This window comes from Muntiacus reevesi, chromosome 1 (genome assembly GCF_963930625.1).
Source record: "Muntiacus reevesi chromosome 1, mMunRee1.1, whole genome shotgun sequence".
NCBI lineage: Eukaryota > Metazoa > Chordata > Mammalia > Artiodactyla > Cervidae > Muntiacus > Muntiacus reevesi.
Window position 1 is genome coordinate 283,410,367 of NC_089249.1, and position 15,195 is coordinate 283,425,561.

The window sequence follows — 15,195 nt, forward strand, 5'->3', positions numbered from 1 at the left end:
GAGCTTTTTATTTAAACGCCTTAACACTTGAGCTACTGCCAACTGCCCACTACCAACTTAAAGTTATTAGAAGATGACAGCTCTGAAAATTAATTTAAATCTATATGCTATCTGTCTAGCCATACAGCTAGCTATAAATTAACACATATAAAAGTATACATACACATTCTCCCATATAAATTATAACCCCAGCAATAGGCTGTTTACTGCTCTAATATTGCTGAATCAAGTCAGACTGTTAACAATAGCTAAAAGGTAAAGGAATATCAAAAAAATAATCCTGCCATACTGGCAAAAATACAAGCTCTGATTAATATTGTTTTAATAATAAGAAAAATAATCTGCAATAATTTGAATCTTCAAAGAATCACAGTACAATACATGGCAGATTTAAAGGATGGCCATGGATTTAAGTTCATGGATATTTTATCCAAAGCCTTTTCTCTGAAACAAGGCAATATTCCAGGCACTATTTTCAGTGCTGAGGATATAAAAATGAACAAAATAGACAAATACTCCTGCCATCTTAAGCCCTTCCAAAATTGTAGTACGGGGTACAGACACTAAACAAAACAAACAAGAAATAAATGTTAGACAATTCACGTGTGTGTGCGCGCTCAGTCACTCAGTGGTGCCAGTCTTCTTGCAACCCCACAAACTGCAGTCCACAAGGCTCCTCTGTCCATGGGACTTTTCCAGGCAAGAATACTGGAGCAGGCCACCATTTCCTCCTCCAGGGAGATCTTTCCCATTCAGGGACTGAACCTGTGTCTCCTACACATCTCCTGCATTGGCAGGCGGATTCTTTACCACTGAGCCACTTGGGAAGCCCACAGCCAACATCTGGAGCAAAAGGCAGCAAGGACTCCAGAGCTGCGAGGAGTGTGCCGTTTAAAACAGCACAGTTAGAGAAGGCCCCACCGAGGAGGGGTCACTGGGCGAACACCTGTAAGAGAAGGAGCCACATGTGCGGGAAAGAACATCCTCAGCAGTATAAAAGGAAGACTCTGAAGTCAGGATTCCCAGAAGTGACCACGGCAAGAAATCTGGGATGGAATGAGCAAGAAAGTAACAGATGAGGTCAGAAAGTAAATTAGAGATGAGGGAGTAAAATGGAACTGATCATATAAGTCTTTACAGGGTAAGACCAAAAAGTCAAAGTGAAAGTCGCTCAGCCGGGTTCGACTCTTTATGACTCCAGGCCAGAATACTGGAGTGGGTAGCCTTTTCCTTCTCCAGGGGATCTTCCCGACCCAGGGATCGAACCCAGGTCGCCTGGATTGCAGGCAGATTCTTTACCAGCTGAGCCACCAGGGAAGCCCAAGAATACTGCAGTGGGTAGCCTATCCCTTCTCCATGGGATCTTTCCAACCCAGGAATTGAACGTGGGTCTCCTGCATTGCAGGCGGATTCTTTACCAGCTATCAGGGAAGCCCAATACAAGAAATGTAGGTGTTACTCTGAGTGAGACAGAAAACCACCAAATAGTTCTCAGAAGAGACATTACCTAACTGGTTTTAAAAGGAACACTCTGGCTACTGTGTTTAGACTGAAGGGGAACATGGTCAAAGGAGACTGGTGAGAAAGCTATGAAAATACTGACAAGAGGTCACAAGTGATTTGGGCCAGGGTAAAAACAGAGGCAGTGAGAACTTACCAGATTGTGGATATATTCTGAAAGCAGAGGCAACAAAATTTTCTGATATAGATTATGAAGGAAAGTAAGAATCTAGGGTTGATTCTTAAGTTTTACAGCCTAGGCAACTAGAAAAACAGATGTGCCATTACTTGATGTAGGAAATTTGTGGAAGCAGCAGGTTTGGAGAAAGTATACTGAGTTTACTTCTGGATGTGCTAAATCTGAGATATCTATTAGATATCCAAGTAGAAATGTTAAATAAGAGGCTGGAGTTGACTGGAGAATTCTGAACTGCCAGTATAATTTGGGAGTTATTAGGATATAGATTAATACTCAAAAAAGGTTTGCTAGAGATGGCTTCTAAAATTAAGAGGTCAAGGGAAAAGAAGTATCTGGAAAACTAAGCAGTGAGAGAGGCAGGTGAGAGAAAGGAAAAACTCTAGGAGTGTGGACACCAATAAAGCAAGCACTTCAGACCAGAGAACTGATCCATTGGGCCAAACTGCTGCTAAAAGAAAAGTGTGGCAAGGATCTGTAACTGACCCTAGACCTAGCAACAAGGAAGGTTACTGGAGCTCTTGACAGTGGCGTCTTTGGTAAAACAGCAAACACAGAAGCCTCATCAGAGCATGCCGCTGAGAGAGAGAAGTGGCAAGAGTGCAGAAATCATGAAAATCTCCCTGTTTCTTAATCATACTTCTTCTCAACATAAATCCATTTCTTTCTAAAAGATTCTTTTTGGAGCCCTCCAACATCCTGATAAAAAACTGAGTCTACTTGCTCTCAAGATCCGACTACTTCTGGGCTATCTTGTGGTTGTGTTTTGAGTAAGGTCCCCTGATTTGAAACCCATGTTCTCCCCTATTTTCTTTGTTTCAGGAACAGGGGTGTGTTCGTTTTGTCTTTATTAGAAGATTCTCAATTGTTTTAGGAATTTTACGTAAGTAGGTAAAAGTTGAGTCTTTTCATATCAAAATATTTCCTTTTTCCATCACACTCTTGACTTATGTTCAAAACAAGATCATTTTTCCAACCTCTGCTTGATTGAAGGCACTGCTTTCTAAGCGTCCCATGCTGCTGTTAAGATTACTGTCCTGTCAGTTTATTTCTCATTCTTTTGTAAGTAAAGCAATTTTTCTCTCTGAATAACTAGGATTTTCTCTCAAGAAATGGCATTCTGTATTTCACAAGAACTTTCTTTGGGCATTTAAAAAATTTCTATCACATAGCACTTTAAAGACTCAGGTAAAATTTTCTAAAAGTTAATCTTTTTTCTTTCCTTATTTTCCGTGTATTTGGCCCATAGAGTTTAATTCTTTGTCTCTAAACTTTTCTTTCTCATTTTCAATGTACAGAATGATAGATTCCATGTACTTTTTTACTTCTGGCTTTCTAATATTCTCTATATTATTTCAGATTTCTTGCGTTTCTTGCTCCCTGCTTCTTCTATCATTATTGTCATTTTCAATAGTGGTTCTTGTCTTATGAATAAAATGCAAACTAGAATCTCTCTGTAGATATCAATTATCTCTATTTCATCTAGGCCAGCTATATAGATAAGTTCTACAACAATGCTACTCATTCCTATCTCTGAAGTATAAAAGAGGAAACAAAGTAGAACAGGGAAGAGAGAGGATGAACAATAAAAACCAAAATCATATGTCAAGATTAAAATGATTAATTAATCAGAGGCAGATTTGTATGTAAAGTTTATTGGGAACATTTGGTCTCTTGAGTTTTCTCTAAAGAAATGTTTTCTTTGCTAGTACTATTCATCTAATAATAACATATGATTCCTCTCTACTTGTGACAATTATTCATTTCAAATTCTTTAGTTTTCACATATTTCTTCCTAATTGCAAAAAACAAAACAATTATACAAATGTGCCATTGTCTAAGAATTAAAGGAATTAATCAGGGAAGTATTAATTCTAGATTTTCCAATTATTAACTTAGGTGTCATCATTTTACCTCTTAATGAGAATAACATGCCAGCAGCTCTAGATGGGTAATGGGAACAATCTTCAAAAGAATACAAGGAAAAGCCTGAATATGGGCTCTACCCTCCCACGGCAGAGCTGAAAGATTGAACTTAAAGACAAAGACCTTGCTTTAAGTGGGTGATGTCTATTCAATGAACTGTTTCGGTATACTGTGTAACATAATGATACATATTTAAACAGTTGTCAATGAAGGGATGAATGAAAGCATGACAATTCTGTGCCCCTTTCTGATGAAAATACGGAAATATAGTGCAAAGAGGCTAAGAGTTGGGAATACTGAGATTCAAGTTCCAACTCACACACATTAAATGAAAGCTAGCAGTAGAAGTTATTCAGAAAACTAAAAATCTAAAATAGTAATAAAGCAAAAAACTTAAGCAAACAGAATAATGAGTGCTCATATACCTAAATGAACACAATACACACTGAAGTTGATACATACCAAGCTACACCTTTAATTGCCTTCAGAATCAGTTCTCCTATACATGGCAACTCTGTCCAGAATCCCACGGACAGAGAAGCCTGAAAGGCTACAGTCCATAGGGTCAGAAAAAGCCGGACACAAATGAAATGACTCAGCATGAATGCATGCATGCACACACATACCACTGAGTAGTCAATTAATACTCCAGCCTGTATAATATTCAAAGTGCACATTTATTACTATTATTTTTGCAATGTAGGCTACACATTTGTGTAATATCACCATACCTGTTAGAAAAATGTAGTGTACAGCATGTCCACAAATCCTCTGATACTTCTCCTTAAAGAAGCAGAACCTAATTTGTTCCCATTAAGTGTGGGTTATACTTAGCAACTTGTTTCTAATAAGACAAAGTAAGAGAAGTGACTGTGTGATGTACAAGACTCAGGCACAAGATACTGTGGCTTCCTCCTTACCCTCTCTTGGCTCACGCTCTCTGGGAGAAGTTAGCTACTATACCGTATACTATACCGTATACTATACCGTAAGATCACTCAAGTAGTCCTACAGAATGTGATGAGGAACTGGCAGTTTCTGCCAAAAGACAGAAGAAACCAAGGTCTTCTGGAAATAGCCATGAGAATAAACCACCTAGGAAGCAGATTCTTCAGCCTCATTCAAGGCTTTTTATGACTACAGTTCCATCTTGATTGTAACCCTCATGAAGCCTTGAGCCAAAACCATCCAGTCAGGCTGTTTCCGAATTTCTGACCCACAGAAACTATGATATCATACACATCCTGAGCTGCTAGGTCTATTACTGCACAAACCTATCCTGTATTATATAATAAATACAACCAATTTAAATTACCTGTGTTTAGATTCTGAATTTTCTTATACTTCCATCTACCACCACAGAGACTTTCTAGTACCACCTGACGAAAGTGCATTGCCTCCCTATAAGAGATCTACTTGCTCTCACCCTGGGAGGCGCCGTGTTGGGGATGACAGTGTAAAATGAATTACACGCTTGTTGACAATGTCCGCACTGCTGCTCAGCACCTACACTCTGCATTTTTCCATGTGTCTGACATCCATCTGAATGTCTTCTTTGGAAAAATGTCTACTTATTTTTTGCTTTTGAGTTGCATGAATTATTTATACATTTTGGGTATTAAACCCTTATCGAATACATGATTTGCAAATATTTTCTCCTATTCAATAGACTGCCTAGAAATAATCTACTTTAAAAGTACCCTTTTAGAAACAAAAGAGTTAATTAAGGGGGTGGGCAAAATGGATGAAAGGGGTCAAGTATATGGTAATGAACAGTAACTAGACTTTTGGTCATGATCACTTTGAGAAATGACTCTCTGTGACCCCAAGAACCGAAGCCCACCAGGCTCCTCTGTCCATGGGATTTTCCAGACAATACTGGAGTGGGTTGCCACGCCCTCCTCCAGGAGATCTTCCCAATCTAGGGATCGAATCCAGGTCTCCCTCATTACAGGCAGATTCTTTACGGTCTGAGCCACTGGGGAAGCCCATTCATTAGACTGCCTAGAAATAATCTACTTTTAAAGTGTCCTTTTAGAAACAGGAAAGTTAATTAAGGGGGTGGGCACAAGGGGTGAAAGTGGTCAAGTAAATGATAATGAATGGTTACCAGACTTCTGGTGATGATCACTTTGTAATGAACATAAATGTTCAATCACAATGTTAAACACCCAAAGCTTAGAGAACATTAAAAAAAAAAAAAAAAAAAGAACAAAACAACAGTAGTTCAGAAACAAATACAGCTTGATCCAACTATTTTAAGTGGGGGAAGTCTTAATTACTCTTCCAAGCTCACTGGAATATTTATTTTGTCTTCTCCCTTATTTAGTTTTACATATATCAAAGTGCCCTAGAAATGGTTCTTACAATTTCTCTTAAAACAAATTTTTATAATTATCTAGCCCATATTTCCTTTAAGTAAAATACTTTTTTAGTCACACAAAGCTTTGTACTTATTACCACACTTAAGCTATGAATTCAAAAATAAAAACTTCATCACAAAATACGTTTGTAACAAACTCTGACAAACGCCACCATAAAGCAGTTCCATGTATGCTGGAACCAATTAAATTTAAACCTAGCTTCCTAACATTATCTCATCCTTCCATTTTCAGCTGCTAAGACAAAGTAAATATCCCAAGAGATTAATAAAGAAATTACTATTAGCAACTTAAGCTTATGTCTGACACTTACATATTATTTTTAGTGTATCTCTATATTTTTCATGTTTTCCTTCAACAAGCACAAATGATTGCTTATACGTATTTACAACTGCAAAATATTCAGTACATCTAACTAGTATACGCACAATCAGTAAGGACTAAGGTGATATCACCTCCATATATCACTGTAAGCAACTGGTCTTATTACTAAAACTAAATGCAGTAAATCAAGCAACCAACCACAGACTTAAAGTGTTTCTGCTTCGTTGACTATGCTAAAGCCTTTAACTGTGTGGATCACAACAAATTGTGGAAAATGCTTAATGAGATGGGAATACCAGACCACATTACCTGCCTCCTGAGAAAGCTGTATGCAGGACAAGGAGCAGCAGTCAGAACTGAACAATGAACTGGTTCAAAATTCGCAAAGAAGTATATCAAGGCTGTATATTGTCACCCTGCTCATTTAGCTTATTTGCAGAGTACATCGTGTGAAATGCCTGGCTAGATGAAGCACAAGCTGGAATCAAGACTGTGGGAAGAAATGTCAATAAACTCAGATATGCAGATGACACCACCCTTATGGCAGAAAACAGAGAGGAACTAAAGAGCCTCTTGATGAAGGTGAAAAAGGAGAGTGAAAAAACTGGCTTAAAACTTAACATTCAGAAAACTAAGATCTTGGCATCCGGTCCCATCACTTCACGGCAAATAGATGGGGAAAATGTAGAAACAGTGTCGGATTTCATTTTTCTTGAGCTCCAGGGTCACTGCAGATGGTGACTGCAGCCACCAAATTAAAAGATACTTGCTCTTTGGAAGAAAAGTTATAACAAACCTAGACAGTGTATTAAAAAGCAGAGACATCACTTTGCTGACAAAGGTCTGTATAGTTAAAGCTATGGTTTTTCTAGTAGTCATGTATGGATGTGAGACTTGGATCATAAAGAAGGCTGAGCACCAAATAATTTACACTTTCGAATTGTGGTGCTGGAAAAGACTCTTGAGAGTCCCTTGGACAGCAGGGAGATCAAACCAGTCAATTCTAAAGGAAATCAACCCTGAATATTCATTGGAAGGAATGGTACTGAAGTTGAAGCTCCAATACTTTGGCCACCTGATGAGAAAAGCTGACTCGCTGGGAAAGACCCTGATGCTGGGAAAGACTGAGGGTAAGAGGAGAAGGGATGACAGGATGAAATGGATAGGAGTTTGACTTGATGGACATGAGTTTGAGCAAACTCAGGGAGATAGTGAAGGACAGGGAAGCTTGGCGTGCTACAGTCCATGGGCTCGCAAGTCAGGCATGACTAAGCGAATGACCACCACCACCACGTAAAAACTTCCAAGGTATGACTAGCAAATTCTGCAAATGAATAACTTTAGAAATGATAATACCTAAATCAGAGAGAAATTTTAAGGGACAGCTGTTAAAACTTCTGAGATGAAATGACTTTGCTATCCTTAGTAACAAGAGATAACCTGATAGAAGGCTATCCTTGATTATCTACTATTTTTCTCTTAACTACTACTCTTCTCTGAAGGTATTTTTGCAAAGTATTGTAAAAAAGGAACAATAAACTCAGCACTGATACAGTGAAAATTACATTACAAAATATAACTCAAACATAAAACATACATGATCAGAAACAATCTAAAAATTTTATAGACAAAAAACTGTATTTTCAAATTCTGTTCTGGTAAAGCCTGTATCTCACCAAGTTTTTATAAACTTCTCATTCTGTTACAGAAAAGTCTTGTAAAAAAATTTTTTTAAGACTATCAATAGCAATCTTTGAGGAAAGAAGTGAAATATAACTCTCAACACACTAGAACAATAAATAATTTTTGTGGTTTACCTTAAGAATAAGGAAAAGGTTACAGTCAAAGAAAAGTGAGATCAAAGAATAAAATATCAATTCACTAAAAAAAAAAAAAAAAGATGAAGAACATTCCTCAAGTTTACCTCTCACTTAGATAGGAAGATCCCTGATTCATGTGTCACAAATAACAAGAATGCTGCTCAACCTACCCTCTTTTGAGATACACAAATTAATCAGTTTTAAGCAAAAAAGCTGGAAAGAACATAACATTGTAAATCAACTACACTTCAATTAAAAAAAAAAGCTGTAGAGATTTATTTTCATGTCAATAAGCCAGAAAAACAAAAAACCAGGGTAGAGGAAACAAGGAAAATAAAAAATTCAATGTTATGCATTCCAAAAGGTAACAAATGTCATTTGACGCTAAAAATGACAAAATATGCTCAGAATAATGTATCTGTGATAGATACTGAGATGTGTGCACTATCAAAAAAAAAAAAAAGAAAGAAACACGACTGAAGGATGAAGAGACACAAAAAACTAGCAAGGCAAAATGCTGAAGCAAGATTGTATGTACATGGGGGTTCCTTGTACTCTATAGACATGTTTGGAAATTTCCATGATAAAAACTTTTAAATTATTTCCCTTTTCTTTGCAATCATTTATTGAAGAAGTGTTCACATACAAAACTCTTAAGGATACATTACAATCCAAAGAATTTTTACATATATATATATATAACTACTCACCTAGATCAAAATTATTTACCATCACTTCAGAGGGTTTTCTCTCATCCCTCCCAAGACACTGACTCCTCTCAACCCAAAGGCAACCACTCTCCTGACTTCTATTACCCCAGTTAAGTTTTTCAGATTTTAAACTTCATAGAAGTGGAATCATGCATCATAAACTCTTCTGTGTCTATTTACTTTTGTTTGACATAATGTTTCTGAGATTCACTCATGTTGTTATAAACATCTTGGTACAGGTTTTTTTTTTTTTTTTTTTTTTTTAACTTTTCTTGAGTATGCATGACCTGGAATTACTGGGTCACAGTATAGAGCTATGTTTGGCTATAACAGATCCTGACAGCTTTGTAAAGCGGCTGAAACAACTTACATTCCCACCAGCAATATATAAGAGTGTTGTTTCATATCCTTGGCAACACTTGATATTGATTCATATCCTTGGCAACACTTGATATTGTCAGTCTCTAATTTCAGCCATTTGGTAGGGGTGTGATGGGATGGTGCCTCATTGTGACATTTCCCTGATGAGTAATAATGTAGAGTACCTTTACCTACACACATTGACCTTTTGGATATCTTCTGTGAAGAACCTGCCTGCTTTCTTGCAGACTTTAAAAAGTGTGTTGCTTGCCTTTTTCTTTTTGATTTTTTTAAGAGTTATACTTTCTGGATACAAGTCTCTCACCAGATTTACCTAATGTGAGTATATTCTTGTAGTCTGTGGCTTGCCTTTTCTCTTTAATGACATCTTCATGAATAGAAATTCATAATTTAGTCTAATTTACTGACTTTAAGAAATTTTTGTCTAATCCAAGATGATCAAGACATTCTGGGTTTGCTTCTAGAACCTTGATAATTTTAGCACATACAGATCCAACTCAAATGAAAATAGTATCAGGTAGAAATCAAGGTTCTTTTTTTCCCAAATATTCAATATCCAATTTACCTAACACAATTTATTAAACATGTTTCTTAACTTTAGTGGAGCTTTTGTCATAATCCAAGAAACTACATATGTGAAGGTTCCATTTCTAGACACTCATATTTTTCCACTGGTCTTTTTGTCCATCTTGTTCTAATATAATACTATTTTAATTACTGTAAATTTATAGCAAGTCTTGAGACATTTAATTTTGATATAAATTTTGCAATCCATTTCATCATAATTTTTAAATTCTGGGATTTTAACTGAAATCGTATTGAACCTATAGCTCAACTTAGAGGAAACTGACATTTTAACAATAGTGAGTTCCTACTATATAAAGATGAACTATTTCTCCACATACTTAGGTATTTTAAAATGTCTCCTAGCACTGTTTTATAGTTTTCAGTGTAGAAGTTTTGCCAAAGTTTTTATTAGATTTATTCTTAGGTATCTTACATTTTGATGATTTTCTAAAAGTACTTTTCTAATTTTATTTTATACTTTTTGGTTGCTAGTACATAACTTACATTTTTGCAAGCTGTCCTTGTATCCTTGTATCTTGTTAAATTCACATATTCTGTAAATATGTGAAAAACTTTACTGGCAAACACTTTAAAAATTTTTTTTCCATTTTTTAAAATTAACCTTTTCTAACCTGACTGGTTTCTAATCTAACTGGTTAGGATGCTAATGTAGTTAAATAGAGAAAAAGATATGTGACATGAAACAAGGTTTTTCACTGAGTATTTTATCAGCTGTAGCATTTTTTTGTTGTTGTGATAATATACATAAAATTAACACTGTTTTCTTCTATTCCTAAACTGATGAGGATATGCTAACTGTATCAGTGAGAAAATGCTACTGGACAAGTGGCACTAATAAACTCTTCAATCTGTAAAGAAACACAGTATCCATGAAGTGCAACGAAGGAGAGCACAATAAAAACTGAAGTATGCCTGAATGAAGAGTAGAGTACTCTCAGAGCACTGCTTCAGCTGCACTCAACAAGCTCGGATGTAATCTTTTTGTTATTTTTCAGATAAAAATGTTTTCTAATATTCATCATGACTTCACTTTGATTCATGGACTATTTAGAAATGTCTTGGTTAGTTTTCAAACATGTGGAGCCTACTGCTGCTACTGCTAAGTTGCTTCAGTCGTGTCCAACTCTGTGCGACCCTACAGATGGCAGCCCACCAGGCTCCTCTGTCCCTGGGATTCTCCAGGCAAGAATACTGCAGTGGGTTGCCACTCCTTCTTCAATGCATGCATGTATGCTAAGTCACTTCAGTTGTGCCCAACTCTGTGCAACCCCATGGACCTGGCTCCTTATTTTTATGTTGCTGTTGTTCTTCAGTCGCTTTTTACTTTTGTATCATGTGCATCTTTAAAGCGTTTAATCACTAAGTCTTGTCCAACTCTTTTGACCCCATGGACTGTAGCCTGCCAGGCTCCTCTGTCTAAGGGATTTCCCAGGCAAGAGTGAATTTTGTAGTTAATTCCACAGGGTTCAAAGAACATGTACTGTATAATTTCCATCCTGTGAAATTTGACAATACTTTTTAAGGTCCACAATATTGACAAATGTCCCATATGTGCTTGAAAAGAAAAGTATAACCTTCAGTTGTTAGACAAAATGTTCTATTAATGTCAATTATATCATGTTGATTAATCATGTCATTCAAATTTCCTATTTCCTTACTGATATTTTCATATATTTGTTCTATCACTTAAACCAAATGTATATTTAAAATCTCCAGTTATGAATGCATACCTATCTTTACTAATTATATTAACTTCTATATTCAGAGGCTATGTTATCAGGTAAATGCACGCTTAGGATTATTATGTTGTCTTGATGAATTGACCTACTTATTATGATATTTTCCTGTTTATTTCTTGCAATATTTCTTCCTTTATGTCTATTTTGAACAATATTACAATTCATACAGGCATATAGGTTTTCTTTTGGTGAGTACTTGCAAACAATACTTACTCAGTCTTTTTATCTTTATATTATGCGTGTCTTCAAAGTGTCTTTTTAAATAAATGCCTTTAAAAGTTTTTTAATCATGCAATAACTAATCAAAAGAAAGATGGAATAGCACTATCAATATCAGAAAAGTAGTCTGCAGAAGAAATATTACCAGAGGTAAAGAAGGATACTACATCATGATAAAGGGGTCAATTCACCTAGAAGACATAACACTCCTAAACAAGTATGTATCTAACAACAGAGATTCAAAATACATGAAGTAAAAATAGTTGGAAGATGAAGCAGAAATAGACAAGCCCACAGTTACACTTGGAGACTTCAACTCTTTTTGCAATGACCAACAAAACAAGTAGACAAAACCTCAGTAAGGAAACAGAAACCCTAACAAGCATCACAAGTCAACTTGACCTAACAATTACAGAATATTTAATACAAATGATTAATTTACTATTTAAAATGGAATGCAGACTTTATAGAATATCCTGAAAGCAGCATGACATACATTATTTTGAACTGCACAGACATTTACCAAGACTGACCATATTCTGATTCATAAAACTTCAAAGAAGTCAAACAAAATTATACAAAGTATGCTTTCCATCTATAATAAAATTAAGCATAGAAATCAGTTATAGAAAGAGAGGCAAAAATCACCAAATAATTGGGAATTAAACAATATACATCTAAATAATCCATGGGTCAATGTGAAAGTCACAAAAGAACTCAGACAATATCAACATTAAAATTTGTGAGACCATCTTATGTAGTTCTTGAAGGAAAAGAAGAAAGGTCTCAAATCAACAGCCTTTTAAGCTTACCCCTGAAAAAACTGAGTGGATTTAAATCCAAAGCACATAAGAAGAAACAGTAAAGAGTTAAAATCAGTATAACTCAAAAAAACTTTTTTAAAAATAATAAAATAAAAAGCTGGATCTTTGGAAAAGTTAACACAATTGATAAACCTGGAAATGAACTAATAAAGACAAAAGAGAGGTCACATTGACAACATCTAATGAAAGAAAAAACATCACTATGGATGCCATAGCGATTAAAGGGACAATAAGAAACAACTTCATGGCAATTAATAAAGAGACAAATTCTCTGAAATTCACAAACTACTAAAACTCATATATTAGGTGACTCACATAGTCAAAACCTGAAAGTTTTTAAGACAAAATTAGGTTATCCTTACCATCCTATGCCTATTAAAGTAATTAAATCCATCCGTTTTCAACAAAGGAACCTAGGCCCAGATAAGTTACCTTGCAAACTCTGATAAACATTTATGAAATAGTAATCCTATCCAAAATTTTTCAGGAAATACAGAGGAAGAAACACTTTAGTCTGTGAGACCAGCATTATCCTGATACAAAAATATTACACAAAAAGGTATCTTTCATGGACACAGATACAAAAAACACTCAACAAAATATTAGCAAATCTAATCTTCTAACTTATGAAAATGATAATACATCATAACCAAGTGAGGCATATCTAGATAATGCAAGGCTGACTCAACATTTGAAAATAAATCAATGTAATTCATCTTATTAACACACCAAGAAAGATAAATCATAAGATCATCTCAATAAGTTAACAGTTAAAACATTTGAGCACACTCAATGTCCAATCATGATTAAAAAATTCTAATCTAAAAACAGAACGGGGACATACTTAACTTGATTAAAGGATTATTTTACTTAACTATAATAATATGTAGTATATAATAAAACTTGATCAAAAGTCCTAGCAGACTTACTAATGAAAGACTGAAAGATTTTTTTCCCTAGGATTATGAATAAGACATCTGTTCTTACCACTCCTATTCAACATCATACTGGAGGTCCTAGTCAGTGCAATAACGGAAAAAAAAGGTACAAGGGAGGTGGTTACATACAAATTGAAAACAAACAAAAATGCTCTATATTCACAATTGATGTTGACTTTCTACATGAGAAAATCCAAAAGAATTAACAAAGGAAAAAAAGGTTATTAGAACAGGTGAGTTTAGCAAGGTTGCGAGGTCAAGGTCAGAATACAAAATCAACTGTATTTCTACATACTGTCAGTGAACAACTGGACATGGAAACTTTGGAAAATTATCATTTACAATATTATCAGAAGTGATGAAACACCTGGATATAAATCTGACAAGAGCAACAACTTATGTATCTTGCAACTATAAAATATTAATGAAGGAAAATGAAGACCTTTGATTAAAACCAAATAGAGATATTTCATGTGCTTACATGATTATTCAATATTAAGATGTCAATTCTTAATATTGATCAATGTACTCAGTGTAATCTAAATTAATATCCCCTCTGTATTTTTTGTAGAAACCAACAAGTTACTTCTAAAAATTTTTATGAAAAAGCAAAGGTAACTAGAATATCCAGAAGGATTTTGGAAAATAAAGTTGAAGAACTTACATTATCTGATTTTAAAACTTATTATAAAGCAACGATAATCATGAATGACAAAGTGGCACTGGCGAAATGAAAGATAACAGAGATCAAGGGGATAGTCCAGAAACACACTCACATACATGGTCAAACTGACTTTTGACTAAGTGGTGCTGTTGCTGCTGCTGCTGCTAAATCGCTTCAGTCGTGCTAGAACCAGGAAAATAAACTTGATCCTTATTTCACATCATATACAAAAATAACTCAAAACAGACTGATACCCCTTGACATAAAAACAATAACATTTGCAGAAGAAATGTAAGAGGAAATATGCCTGACTTTGTACTGAGCAAACTCAGAACACAGAAACACAAATTATAAAAGGAAAAATTGATGAAGTGAATTTAATCAAAATTAAAAGCTCGTCTGGGACAATGAAAAGGTAAGCTTCAGACTGCATTGAGTGTGTATGCATCTGTGCGGGTCAAAGTCAAAGGACTTCTACAGAAAACTGTATAAAGAATTCCTCTAACTCAACAGACAAGCAACTCAATGTTTAAAAATGGCAAAAGATCTGAACACATACTTTATAAAGGAAGACAAATGATCCAAAATAAATGATAAATTCTCAGCATCATTAGACATCAGATAAATACGAATTTAAAATACAGTGTCATACTACTACATACCCACTAGAAGGGCTAAAATTAACCACGTTTGATGAGAACATAGAGCAACTGGAACTGTAAAACGGGAAACAGTTTGACAGGTTCTTATAATTACACATTCATTTACAATCCAACCCAACAAATCCATTTGTAAGTATTTAACCAAGAGAAATGAAAATATATGTTCACACATTCATGAATGAATGTTTGTAGAGTTTTATTAATAAGAATCCCAAACTGGAGACAGTCCAAATATCCATACATAGGTGAAATGGTCAATTATTGTGGTAAATCAATACACCATAAACTATTACTCAGCAACAAAAGCCATGAACCAGCTAAAC

At 35.2% G+C, this 15,195-nt stretch overlaps 1 protein-coding gene across 1 annotated transcript in view; it reads right to left on the bottom strand.

Annotated features, from left to right (window-relative positions):
• The window catches only part of PJA2 (praja ring finger ubiquitin ligase 2), a 70,052-nt gene that overhangs the window by 51,022 nt on the left and 3,835 nt on the right, over window positions 1-15,195 (bottom strand). The gene's annotated exons all lie outside the window — the stretch shown is intronic.